The sequence below is a fragment of the Gadus chalcogrammus genome, chromosome 14, assembly GCF_026213295.1.
Source record: "Gadus chalcogrammus isolate NIFS_2021 chromosome 14, NIFS_Gcha_1.0, whole genome shotgun sequence".
NCBI classification, from domain to species: Eukaryota; Metazoa; Chordata; class Actinopteri; order Gadiformes; family Gadidae; genus Gadus; species Gadus chalcogrammus.
Genome location: NC_079425.1, coordinates 9124612 through 9136922, shown reverse-complemented (window position 1 = coordinate 9136922; position 12311 = coordinate 9124612).

Sequence of the window (12311 nt, the reverse complement as noted above, 5' to 3'; positions counted from 1 at the left end):
CTGACTGTGGCCTGTGTGTCAGGCCATGGAGATTTGTGGGAAAGTGAGAAGAGAAGATTGTCCCTTAACAGTTTTGAGCCTACCCTGTTTGGGTTTAGGCCATCTGCTCTGAAAAGATATTTGCGCCCCCAGAATAAGTTGAAATTGTCAATAAAGCCCCTCCCTCTTTTATTGCAGACTCTAGAAAGCCATGTATTCAGTACAAGTAGACGACTGAATCTGTTTATTCCCCTGTCGACTGCTGGTATGGGTCCACTGATGAATGACTTAATGTGTATTTTGTCCAGTGTATCCAATAGATCAGTGTAATCCCTCTTCAGAAGTTCTGACTGTTCTCTTCGAATATCATTAAGTCCTGCATGCACAATAATCGGTGCGATTTTGGGGTTTTCCAATATGATTGTGGCGAGTTTCTGGTTGATATCACTAACCTTCCCATCTGGGAAGTAGCATGTTTTGATCTTCTTACCGGTTATATCCTTGAAGGTTGAGTCTCCTATAATCAGAGTGTCTGGTTCATCTGCTTTCTGTGAGATGGGCCCTTGTTGGCTTGAGGGTGGCGGTGGCAGATGCATGCGCAGCCCGCCTCCGTGGCGACTGGTTCTTGTTCCATCTCTGTCCGCTCCGTCCGTCCAGACACATTTCGGGGCTCAGGAGTGCACGGGTGGCCGACGCATGCGCAGCTCCCCTCCATGGCGACTGGTTCTTGTTCCGTCTCTGTCCGCACCATCCGTCCGGACGCATGCTGGGGCTCAGGGGTGCACGGGTGGCCGACGCATGCACAGCTCGCCTCTCTGGCGACGGGTTCATGGTCGGTCCCTGTCTGCACTGTTTGTCCAGACGCATTTCGGGGCTCAGGGGTGCATGGGTGACAGGCGCGTTCGTCGACTCTTGAAGGGGCAGGAACCGGTTCTTCAGCGGCAGGGTTAACTTTATTGACGGGCTAATCCGGCTGATACATGCAACTTTAGCTTTGGGTAGCTTAGCATTTGGCGTTGAGTGAATTTGTTGACACAGTTTGGTATGTTGTTTTGGCTTAGCGCCGACTCTGTGCCAGTGAGACACAGCTGGAACTATCTCTCTCTTGTCCAGCTTCGGGAAGGATACAAAGTAGCTTTGATCATCTTGCTGTGTATTTGTCTGAGTTAGCTCAGCAAACTCACCCATCGGAACTGTATCCTGGAGAAGTCCTTTGCATTTTTCTAATGCTGCTAGTCTCGTTTCAAATAAAGCCACTGACTGTCGCAGATTGGTGCAGTCTGTGCATTTCCCAGTCTCTGAGATATCCGAGTACAGAGGCATGTTGGCGATAGGAAAGTCCAAGGCTTTTGCTGCGGTCTGATCCGGGAGCCATAAAAAGTGCCAAAGTGTATTGTTGAATCGGGCGATGGAGGACGACGGAAACAAACTATATATTGTTAAGTATTATGATCATGAAATAAAATAAAATAAAGTAGAACTGAACGATGAATTAAGTAGTTTTTTCCAATGCCTAGCGGAGCTTCGGGAAACATGACCTCTCTCTCTGCTGCTTTTTAAAATTAATGTCTTTTTTTTTTTTTTCTTTAAAAAGAGTCCTTAAATTCCCTGTACCGCAGTCCAGGAAAGAGATAAAGGGGTATCTGGGTATGACTGGCTTTTATTACACATACTTTTGTAACTTTCCTTCCGTAGTTTCCCTTTTGACCGAATTGCTTGGGAAGTGTACAAACTTTACCTGTACCCCTTGCTATCAGTATGACTTTGAAACCGTTTAAACGTCGTTCAGAAGGGCCACAGTGTTTGGCAGCACCGCGGCTTTGTCCAAAATTGTACCCTCCATGTGGATGTTAGGGGCATCGGGGCTGGAGATTTCTTGTCCCAAGTTGATGCAGCTGGGATGGATCATCCAGTGGCAACATTCTCAAGAAAGTTAAATTCATACCAGGTTAAACATTCTGAGTTTGAAAGGGAAGCCTTGGCCCTTGTTTGGTCTTTCCAACATTTTGATGTGAATTAAGTGGCAAATCCCAAATTGTATACACTGAGCATAATCTGTTGGCTAATCTGCGGACTTTACAGAACCAAAATCAGCTCCTGGTGAGGTGGGCCTTTTTTCTAGAGCCATACTTCCTTGGCATTCGTCATAAAAACAGGAAAACAGAACCTGCCTGCTGATGCCCTACCCCGAAGCCTCTATCCCATTAAAAGAAGAAAGTCATGTAAAGTAAATCTTTCTTTGGCCATTGATCCGTTTTTGTTTTGTTTTTTGCTTGAGTAAAGGGAGTCGAGGCCCCCTACTCTAAAAGGGGTGGGTGTGAGCTGCTTCTGTTGGAGTGCAGCAGGTTAATTTGGCGCATTGGGCCAAAATCGATATATAGCTTGCCCAAAACCTGACACACTCTCTCTCTCTTGCTGCAGGGCTGGCTCTATATGGTTGGTTCCAGTACCATTTTGGGTTTGTTTCTTTCTGGAACCATCTTATAACACTCCATCCACGCCATTTTAAACCCACATCTATACTACTCACATACCGAAGATACCAACTTACACACACTAATTGGAGCCTTAGAATTTTGATTATTTAATCAATTCCTCTAATTTAACCCATTCTTCATGTGCGGTCTCCCTCTTTGTTATGGGCCTAGATCCAAGGTCAATACATGTTACATTGGGAGCTAAGGTTAGAGTCAAATGACTTGCACTAGAGACGTTTTTGTTGGCATTTATAGAAAGGGAGCACTCCAACCACCTGATTACATAGACACGCTCTAGTGGGACAAACACTCCTCCGCGTCTCAGTCTACATATACACCGCTAACCAATAGGTCCACACACAGCATAGGGTTTTTCCATTCCATTCCATTCCCGTTTTGCACAAAACATGCAGAGGCTTTTATATTTTCATGTGACATATTTTGATATATAACAGGGTTAAAGAGGCAATCTGCTAGTTTGAGTGAGACTTATTGGCATATTGTTTTGGTGCTGATATGATATGATGGTTGCAACCCAAAATCATCTGTTCTCTCTTGAAAACAGCTGGACAGCATATGCGGTATGGTTTACACTAGATGGCCTTTTTGTCATTACTTCATATAAGAGTTATAATATTTTCATATAGATATTTATTTAGGATAAAACAGGCATAGTATTCAGCTTCTTAGTTTGTTTGAAGTTTTATATAGTTAGCAGGACACCATAGGATGCACATAGATTGTGCAACATATCAATGGCAAACAGCTATGCAGTTGCTTAATTTAAAGGGTTCGTTTTTCAGAGTTTCAGAAAGTTTAGAGTTATCATGCCGAAACATAATAACTCTAAACTGTCTTGGAAGATGTGTTCGTCAACATCTCACTAGTCACATTTTAGGCCTACAACTGACAAAATGTTCCTATGTAGGCACAGTAGACGGCGTGCCCACAGCACCTACCCACCTTCTCTCAACACGTTCAAGTGCCAAGCAGGATGGTAACTTATGACTGGACCAGACACACCAGAAAAACTCCTACTGAAGCTAATTTAATACATTGTGGTTCAAGCACTCGCTGCCTGGAATGTTACATTCAAATATTGGACCTTTCGATGTCCATTTTAACAATATCCTAAAATTAGATTTATATAATCTATTTATAATGTGTATTTTATTATGTTGTACTTCTTGCCAATTATTTTCAATGTATTATGCATCCAACGTATTTGCCTGCTGAAATGCGAAAGGAATTTCAATGTAAAGAACAAAGCTTTCTGCACAAATGACAATAAAACACTTCTCTTGACTTTCATGTATTATTTTAGATATCATCTTAGGTTGCATATTATTAAGTGATATTGTTTGGTTTGATTTTTTCGTCAACTGTTAGTGTGTGAGTGAAATGCTCTATGAAGTATCTGCTCCAGTTGACTGACTCTGCTCAATTCTGCCCAATCTTAGTCTATATCAGTTCGGGGAATACAACACTTCTCACTCAATGGCAGGGAACTGTAGGAAGGAAGGGAACAAACAGGGAGGGGACCTTTTCTCTCTTTACAAAACTAGAACACCTCAAAAGTTTGATGTTGCTTTAGAGATAAATGGAACATAACTATTGACTTGGCCCAGTTAAGGGGTATGGTATGCATGGAAGCCTCTGAATGCACATATGTTGTCTATTATTTTGGCCCTAAGAGGAATGTAACAGGTTAACTAACATTCCCGAATATTTTATCAGGAGAGGATCATGGAAAGACACATTAATTTTAAAAAGTGAATGATAGATCACACAAATTCGGACCAATTTCAGCCAGGAAAAAGTCAACAGGGGGACCAAAAACTGCTATGATGGATATGATTTCTTTTTTCTTTTTCAAGTAAAGTCATTATTTCGAGAGGGTTATGGAAAAGGAAGAAAGAAGACCATTACAGATGTGGAAAAAGTATGACTTTCGAGGAAAGAAGATGTTGCATTAAGAGAGATGTAACTATTTATCAAAGCAGAACATGTGAGATTACTTGTGGTGTAACTTACCCATTGGTTGTTTACCCATTACTTTAAATGTGTTCTGTTATTAAGTTTATTTGTCCATGTCAACATGAAAGTTAATTTATTAAAAAATTATTCATATTAAAGTAAATCTTTCAGAGTGTGAATTATAGTGCTTTTTGGGACACTTCTAACTAACACAGAAAGGCACAGCAAACACAAAGTGATAGATGAAAACTCTATGGACCTGCAAATCCTTCAAAAATATAATGGTTGTAAACTATGGAGTGGTGTCAGCATTACCTAGTGCAGCACCCCCAGCTTTTCTTGTTGGCCCACAATCCTCTTTGAAGTACACTCATAACTAGCTACATGTCCACTAGCTGAATCTCAATAATTCAAATATCACACTTGTCAAGTTTTGAATAGAGGGATTAGACGTTCCATTTTTCGGCTTTTCTTTTGTCTTTTTGAAGATCCTTCACTCTAAAACCCAACAACATTTGATGAGAGAATTCTGAAGCACTCTAACCGTAACAGTAGCAACAGCCACAGTAACTATGGCTAATCAGTCAGACAGACAGAATCTGCTGTTGGATACGGACAGAATTTGCATTTTGGTTGTAAAAGCTATGTGTAAGTGTGTTATTTACGTCTGCAAAGTAAAGTAAAGTCCTTTCTAAGTCCTAAGTGAACACTATTAATTTAAATTTACATTACATATAGGCCTATATTTAGGGAAATTAGCAGACACTTTTATCCAAAGCTACTTTCAGTAAGCATTTGTCTGAAGAAAGAGAAAGTTAGAAATGTAAAGATTTCAAACGAGCAGTTACTAAATTCAGTTGCACCACAGATATACAGTAGTGTCCTAACTAGCCCTCCCCCAATAAAGTAGGCTATGTCAAAACGGACAAGGGGGAACCATTAAGGAAAACACAGAACAACAAAAGCAAACAGATACAAACTACTAAATCCAGTTAAACCTTTTTTACAAGAGCTTTGAACTAGACAAAACACAAACAATTTAACTGCAGTGTGTTCTGGAGGTTATTCCATGACGGTTGGGCAAAATCTGAGAAAACTTGTGTTATAACTAGACTATGTTCTACGTTAAAACTACGGCTCCTGGTTCATCTACTGTTGGCATGAGCAAGAAGGTCTGCTGGGAAGCCTCAATATTAATGTCAGCAGTCCCATGTCCTCCCACTGTGTATTACTCACAGCAACACCAGCATTGGTGAGATGGTTGGCTAGCACGTACGTCAATGTCCAACCACCACTGTAGGAACATAATTTATGGTTTCTTCATAGTGAACCCTCAAACTTTGGTTGTCTACATACGTCTTATTTGACGGGTAACCTTCTACTCATACGACAAATAAAGTCATCCTTCTACCGTCATAATTGGTAGTATAAAATACAGTGTGCTTTATATTTTACAAACCATCATGACTTACTTGATGCCTGTGATGACGCGGCTATTGGCGCGTCCTCACGCATCCGTATTGAGGCCGCACCGGGGCATTTATCTTGCATGCAAGAGTAATCAAGTTTCTGCATAATGTTTGGGGCTTGATGAATTAGGCGATTGTTGGGCGGGTTCGCTTATTGAGTGGTAAAAAAAAAAGACAACTGCTCACCGCCGTTGTCAGCTGTGCGTTCCATGCGGCTTCTAGGAAGCGCGCGCCCGGCTGGGGACAGCTATATGGTGCGGGGGCGTGCGCGAGTGACGCCGTTGCGTCTCCGCGAAATCAATTATCTTTATTTTAACATGTACTTTGTAAGTAGTGGCGTGTGTCCACGCAAGAATAATAACTAAGGTCCGATGTAGTTTAATTTATTATAGGTACGTTTGTTTTGACCAGTTTGATGCATATTTAGTTGATTGATATGTAAACACCCCCGGCGATATTTCATGAATTGGAATGTACCAATCTCGGGTGATCTGACGAGCATATAACGGAGGCGTGTCCGTTCCGAAGGGGGGGATTAAAATTGATCAAAGTAATTTTTGCTTTACTGCTGCATTTTTGTGCTGAACCTAAGACCCTCGATATTCTACCCTTTGACAATGCCTCTCAACAGAAAGCAGTACATGTCAAATAAAACCAGATACAGCTAGAAAAACATTCCAATGAATGACAAACAGTGGTTATCATTTTCTGACCTTCATCATGAGCTTTCAATAAGCTATTTATAATGTATACAAATGCTTGTTTGCCTGGAATACATTGGAAAGAGGAACGATTCTAGACCCACTTGAAAAGTCTACTCTCACAGTAGAGTAGACTTTTATCAACCCTTGCTGACTCTGAGGGGTAGTGTTGTGGTTTAGGGGAGTCATAGTACAGGGTTTCAAATTTATCATAGTCCGTGGATTGAATGCCACAAGGGACAGGGTTTTGAGTGCCCAGACACTGACATTTGTTTTGGCATTAGCTCAGTGTGCTACAACAGCAGGGTAGCAATGGGACTACTGCATGGGAACACTGCAAAAGCTCCACTATTGGCCCGAGTGGGTAAGCGGCATGTTAAAGGTGCTGTAGGTATTTTAAGTAATATCAATTGTGAATAAATTGTTAGAAAAACGATAGCAATCCATCAGCTATCTGAAAGCCTGTCTGGGAATATTTTTCCAGTTGTCTTTGCCTGCCTTTGTATGAAACTATTGACATGGTTGTTGCTCTGGGCGCACATCTGAACCATCAGGGCATATTTTTGCTGATTGGTTCATGGTATCCATCTTGCCTTTCAATCACAGGTGCGTGAATGCACCTGTGAAACATAAAAATGACGCAGAAGGTGCGTGACTGCACCTGTGAATCCAAAAAATAAAGCAAATGAGAGAAGCAAAGGGAGAAATGAGTCTTGTGAATCTTTTTGGGCTGTTGAGTTTCAGAATCGTGCTTACTTTTGCTGTCTTTAAGACTCTTGAATCGTACCTACAACTGCTTTAATATTAATACTAATATTAATGTTGGGGAATACAACACTTGGGAGTACTGGTCGTTCTTTTGACTTTGTCTTAGTTGAGGCTGTTTGTGAGGAGCTCCCCTGTCATTGACATCAAAATATTGAGGTTCTTAATGAATGTTTTTTCTACATTTCATAGGTTGTCCCTAAGGTATTATTATTATTTGGATTGATAAATCCATTCAATTTGGGAATTTACCCGTGTCATTAAATCTTCATCCCTTACACTGATATTGCGCTCAATTCTGTGCTATGGTCGTCTCATGGCTGGACCCCTCCTTTACAACCCCTCTACCTCTGGACTGGATGTAGCTGTTTTAGCGTCAACGTAAGTACGCAAACTAGGTATGTAAGGTCACCTTCAGAGAGACCCTACTGTTTAGGGTCACTCTAAAGGTCCCCCATGACCCACCTTTTCCCATCCCCACCCCATAATGACCAGCTATCTATTCTAGTTCTGTTCTAGTTCTATTCCAAAAGCTTTAGAAAGAATTCCTCGCTTGAACATATGAATACTGTTTCCTCTTCACCCATGTCCCTGAACATTTATAGCCTCTTCTACAAGCCTGATCCATGTACTGTATCTCATTGGTGATCTACCCTTTCTGAGAGCCCACATAATTAATGCTGGTTACGTAGACTTCAAATTCATAGTAACGGTTTGCAAAGATGTTTTTTTCCAAAAAACTAAAGGTCAAACAAGTATGGGATAGGTTCCATACCTATTGGAACAAAAGTTTCTGCAACTATTCATTACAAAGGTGTTTGTCTTCATCTCTTGGAAAGAGCCTGACGGACGCATGGACTGCCTGAGGGGAGATTTATTGCTAATCCTTTGCAATCTATTTCATATTATCCTGCATGACAGGTCCTCTGAGCTTGATGAAGGCGAGATAGACCACCAGATTTTGCTCACCTCCTATAAAGGTCATTGGAAATATAAATGTGCACACACACACACACACACACACACACACACACACACACACACACACACACACACACACACACACACACACACACACACACACACACACACACACACACACACACACACACACACGCACACACACACACACACACTTCTATTTGAACTCAATCAAAGTCAAACAATACAATCTTAATATTCTACTAATAAATTTAGTTAAACTGCACTTTAAGTCAAATTATTCAGATTGTATGTTATGAAAGGATTCAAACTGGGCCAAGAATGGCACGAAATGTTTGAATTTCATTTGTATCAACTTTGTTCACTCACACTTTAACTGACATTTTTGAATGATACGTCCCGATTAAAAAGTAATCATGCTTTTCTTTTTGTTTTGATCTATCATGTCAGTACTTCAGACTCACTAAAGCAACCAAGAGCCCATAGAAGGACAGGGTCTGCTTCATCAAAGTGCTTAGATCCTCTTAGAGAGAGAAGAAACTTCAACAAACTGGTGTCTCTCTTCCCAACTCCAGGCAAACACACTTCTCTACTTTACTCACTCAAATAACGCTAAGCCCTCTCAGCTCGTGTAGCTGTTGAACACACAAAAACATTCGCTGAAAAGCTTTGTTTACTTAATACTCTCTCTCTCTTTCTCTCTATCTCTCTCTCTCTCTCTCTCTCTCTCTCTCTCTCTCTCTCTCTCTCTCTCTCTCTCTCTCTCTCTCTCTCTCTCTCTCTCTCTCTCTCTCTCTCTCTCTCTCTCTCTCTCTCTCTCTCTCTCTCTCTCTCTCTTTCTCTCTCTCTCTCTCTCGCTCTCGCTCTCTGTCGCTCTCTCTCTCTTTCTGTTGCTCTCTCTCTCTCTCTCTTTCTCTTGCCTCTCCTCTTCTCCTTCCAGCAATGTTGTGCAACTTTGGAATAGTTGCAAAACATTTACTAAGAGAGAAGATAATGTATACATCAAAAGATAAAATAATTACAATAAAAAAATGTATTTGACATGATTGAGCATTTCATATGAAAAGACGTCTCTCTGTGATGTTTGGAGAGACATAGCAGTTCACTGATGCATCCATTCCTTTGTCCGTTGTAATTAGGTTTCTTGTGGGTCTTTATGTGTAAGGGGCCACACTTCCCTTGATTTACGTAACCGTTATGCATGGAAGCTTCATTAGCCAAATGTTCCATAGAATGCTCTTCTTCATATGAACGGAAAGAATGAGTCACTGATTGGCACTCTGTCATACACTGAGAAAATGTGTGTTTTCGTTTACGATTTCCAATTAAATGATTAAAATATGATCATTCATTCATCTATATATCTATCGATATACATTTATATATATAAACAACACATATATATATATATATATATATATATTAATATCAATATAGATGTATAGATATAGATATATACATATAGGGTGCTGAAGAAAATAAAGTTACTAATTGTGTGTTGCACATGCTTTAGGGTTTGAAGATCAGAATTATTATCCTGCTTTCCGAAAAATGGGAGTGTGTCGCAACAAAACAGTAAGGGACACTCATGTCGCCATTACTATGTTCTATGATGAGTAAAGATTTCAACACAGTCGTACAGAGTCAAGGGGAGTATATGTCTTGCAAGCCAGACTATTGTTTAGCTCTTCTTGTCATGATCGATTAAGTAAGCAAGCGCCGTCAACCGAGATCCAGCACTCTGAGGGGCTTTGTTTTCTTGTTTGGGGGGTTCTTTAATCTAGGGGGGCCCACGTTCAAACCTTCCCTTGGGGAACAAGGCCAAATATGTGGTGTCATGTTGTAACTGAGGAAATAAACAAAGAGGAATAGACCAGCCAACAATAATTGGGATACTATTGGGATACATCAATTCATGTGAGAATGTAAGATTCAGCAGATCGTGGATGCTGTCCCCTAACCCTGGCTTAAAGGCATCAATCACTTGTGTTACAACAATCAGTGTATTGCCAACTTAGGCATAACAAAATCTCCTATTCATGTTTTCCGGGATACATGTGTAAATAACGACATTGTGTCCGTGATACAAAGATGTACCAATAGTTATTGTACGTTTACCACACCTCATGATTTACTGCAACAGTTGTTTTGACACAATGGGGACTTGTTGCATAACCCCCTAACATCAACTGAAATAACCAACACATAAACACCACCGCAAATTCATGTGCCTCCGTTCTAGCGTCTACAGCATAAGAGCACAACATCTTGCCTCTCATTATGAACGTGGCGTCCTCAAGGTCATGCAAATTAGAGGCATTTGCAATTTCATCTATACTTTCTAACCTTACATAAATCCTTCACTTTATCCCTCCATACACACCGCCGGTTTTTGGTCACAGATTGCTCTGTTTGACATGGAATACAACACCCACACACAACCACACACACACACACACATGCACACACTCACACACACATGCACACACTCACACACACAAGCACACACACACACACACACACACACACACACACACACAAGCCAAAGTTGCCAAAGTAAGTCAGAAAGAAGAAAACTTTACATCTAGGTATGACATCTAGGTATGCATCAGTCCCATGTGTTTTTATTGGTTTATTTGTCCTGACACTACTCTCTGTGTTTGTGCAGATGCTCATGTTTCTGTAATATACAAGATCATTTCCACAGCTTCGAACCAAGTGGAAATTAAATATGATGTGATGACTACATGTTGTATTAACGTTAACGTCTCCACGCCTGTCTCAATGCGCATAATGCGCATTTCCCTGGACTATATTCCTTGCACATTGCACATATTGTTATAGTTAATTCTGCGAACATTTGCAGATTCCATGCTCATATTTCACACATTCCTGCACAACTGTACATACATACATAGAAACAGACATACTCTACATATCCTCTAGATATTCCTCATATATTTTACATATTCTTTCTTGTTACTATGTTAAGAAATCAATAAAGTCAACAAAAGCAAAATTCGAATCTGATGCTGATGCCGGGCAGCTCGCCAGGTTAGTATGGGCTTTCCATTAGCCGCTTCCATTGACCTGCTGAGTTACACCTGCCTAGCTCATTTTCATGTGAGGGGAATACACTTTAAATTACTTTCCAAAGATTTCTAATATTTTCAAAATCGTCGCTTATTGTCGACAAACACACAGATAATTCGCTGCCGCTGAAAGATAAACCTTTGCATAGAATACCTAGCCAGAGGCCGACAATAAAAATAGTTCAATAATATTATCAACAGGTAGCCTTGTATAATTTATTATTATCACAGTTAGCTTTTTTACCAAAGCACCAAAAATAAGAATAAGCTTGCTTAGAATAAGCAACTATTCTGAAGCACAATGGAAATCCTTGTAAATTAGTAACTAAAAGCTAGGCTATGGTAACCCTGCAAGTCAATGGAAGCTGCTAACGGAAAGCTTATGCTAAATTAGTAAACTCCCCTTCTGGACGCACAATGATGAATCTTGAACCAAACAACTATTCTGAATCCGGCAATAAGACAAGCAAATGCCAATTGACCGATATCTTGGCATATTACTTTAATATACAATTTAATCATTTTACAATGGCATAAATGAAAAATATGCTCTTGGGATGTTTATTCAAACTGACTGTGCAAGCAGACAGGTAGGTTTAGCAGGTAGTTGGCAGGCAGGAAGATAGGTAAGTAACTGAGCAGGCGGGTTCAAAAATAATACACTATAAAGTGCAAAACCAAAAGGAGAAAGTATGGGCCTCCGATAACTTCCAATGTGTTCCTTTGCCAAACCAACCAAGGCATATGTGCTGAACCGCCTTTATGTTTTCCTTAAGATTTACAAAGTAATAGTCTCAGGACTACCTTATGTCAGTTAAAAATAAATGTCTCTGAATTTCCTTCAGTCAAAACCAAACCAAAAAATAAGATCCCATTATCTGTTTCAAACCGAATAAGTCTGTGAAAATA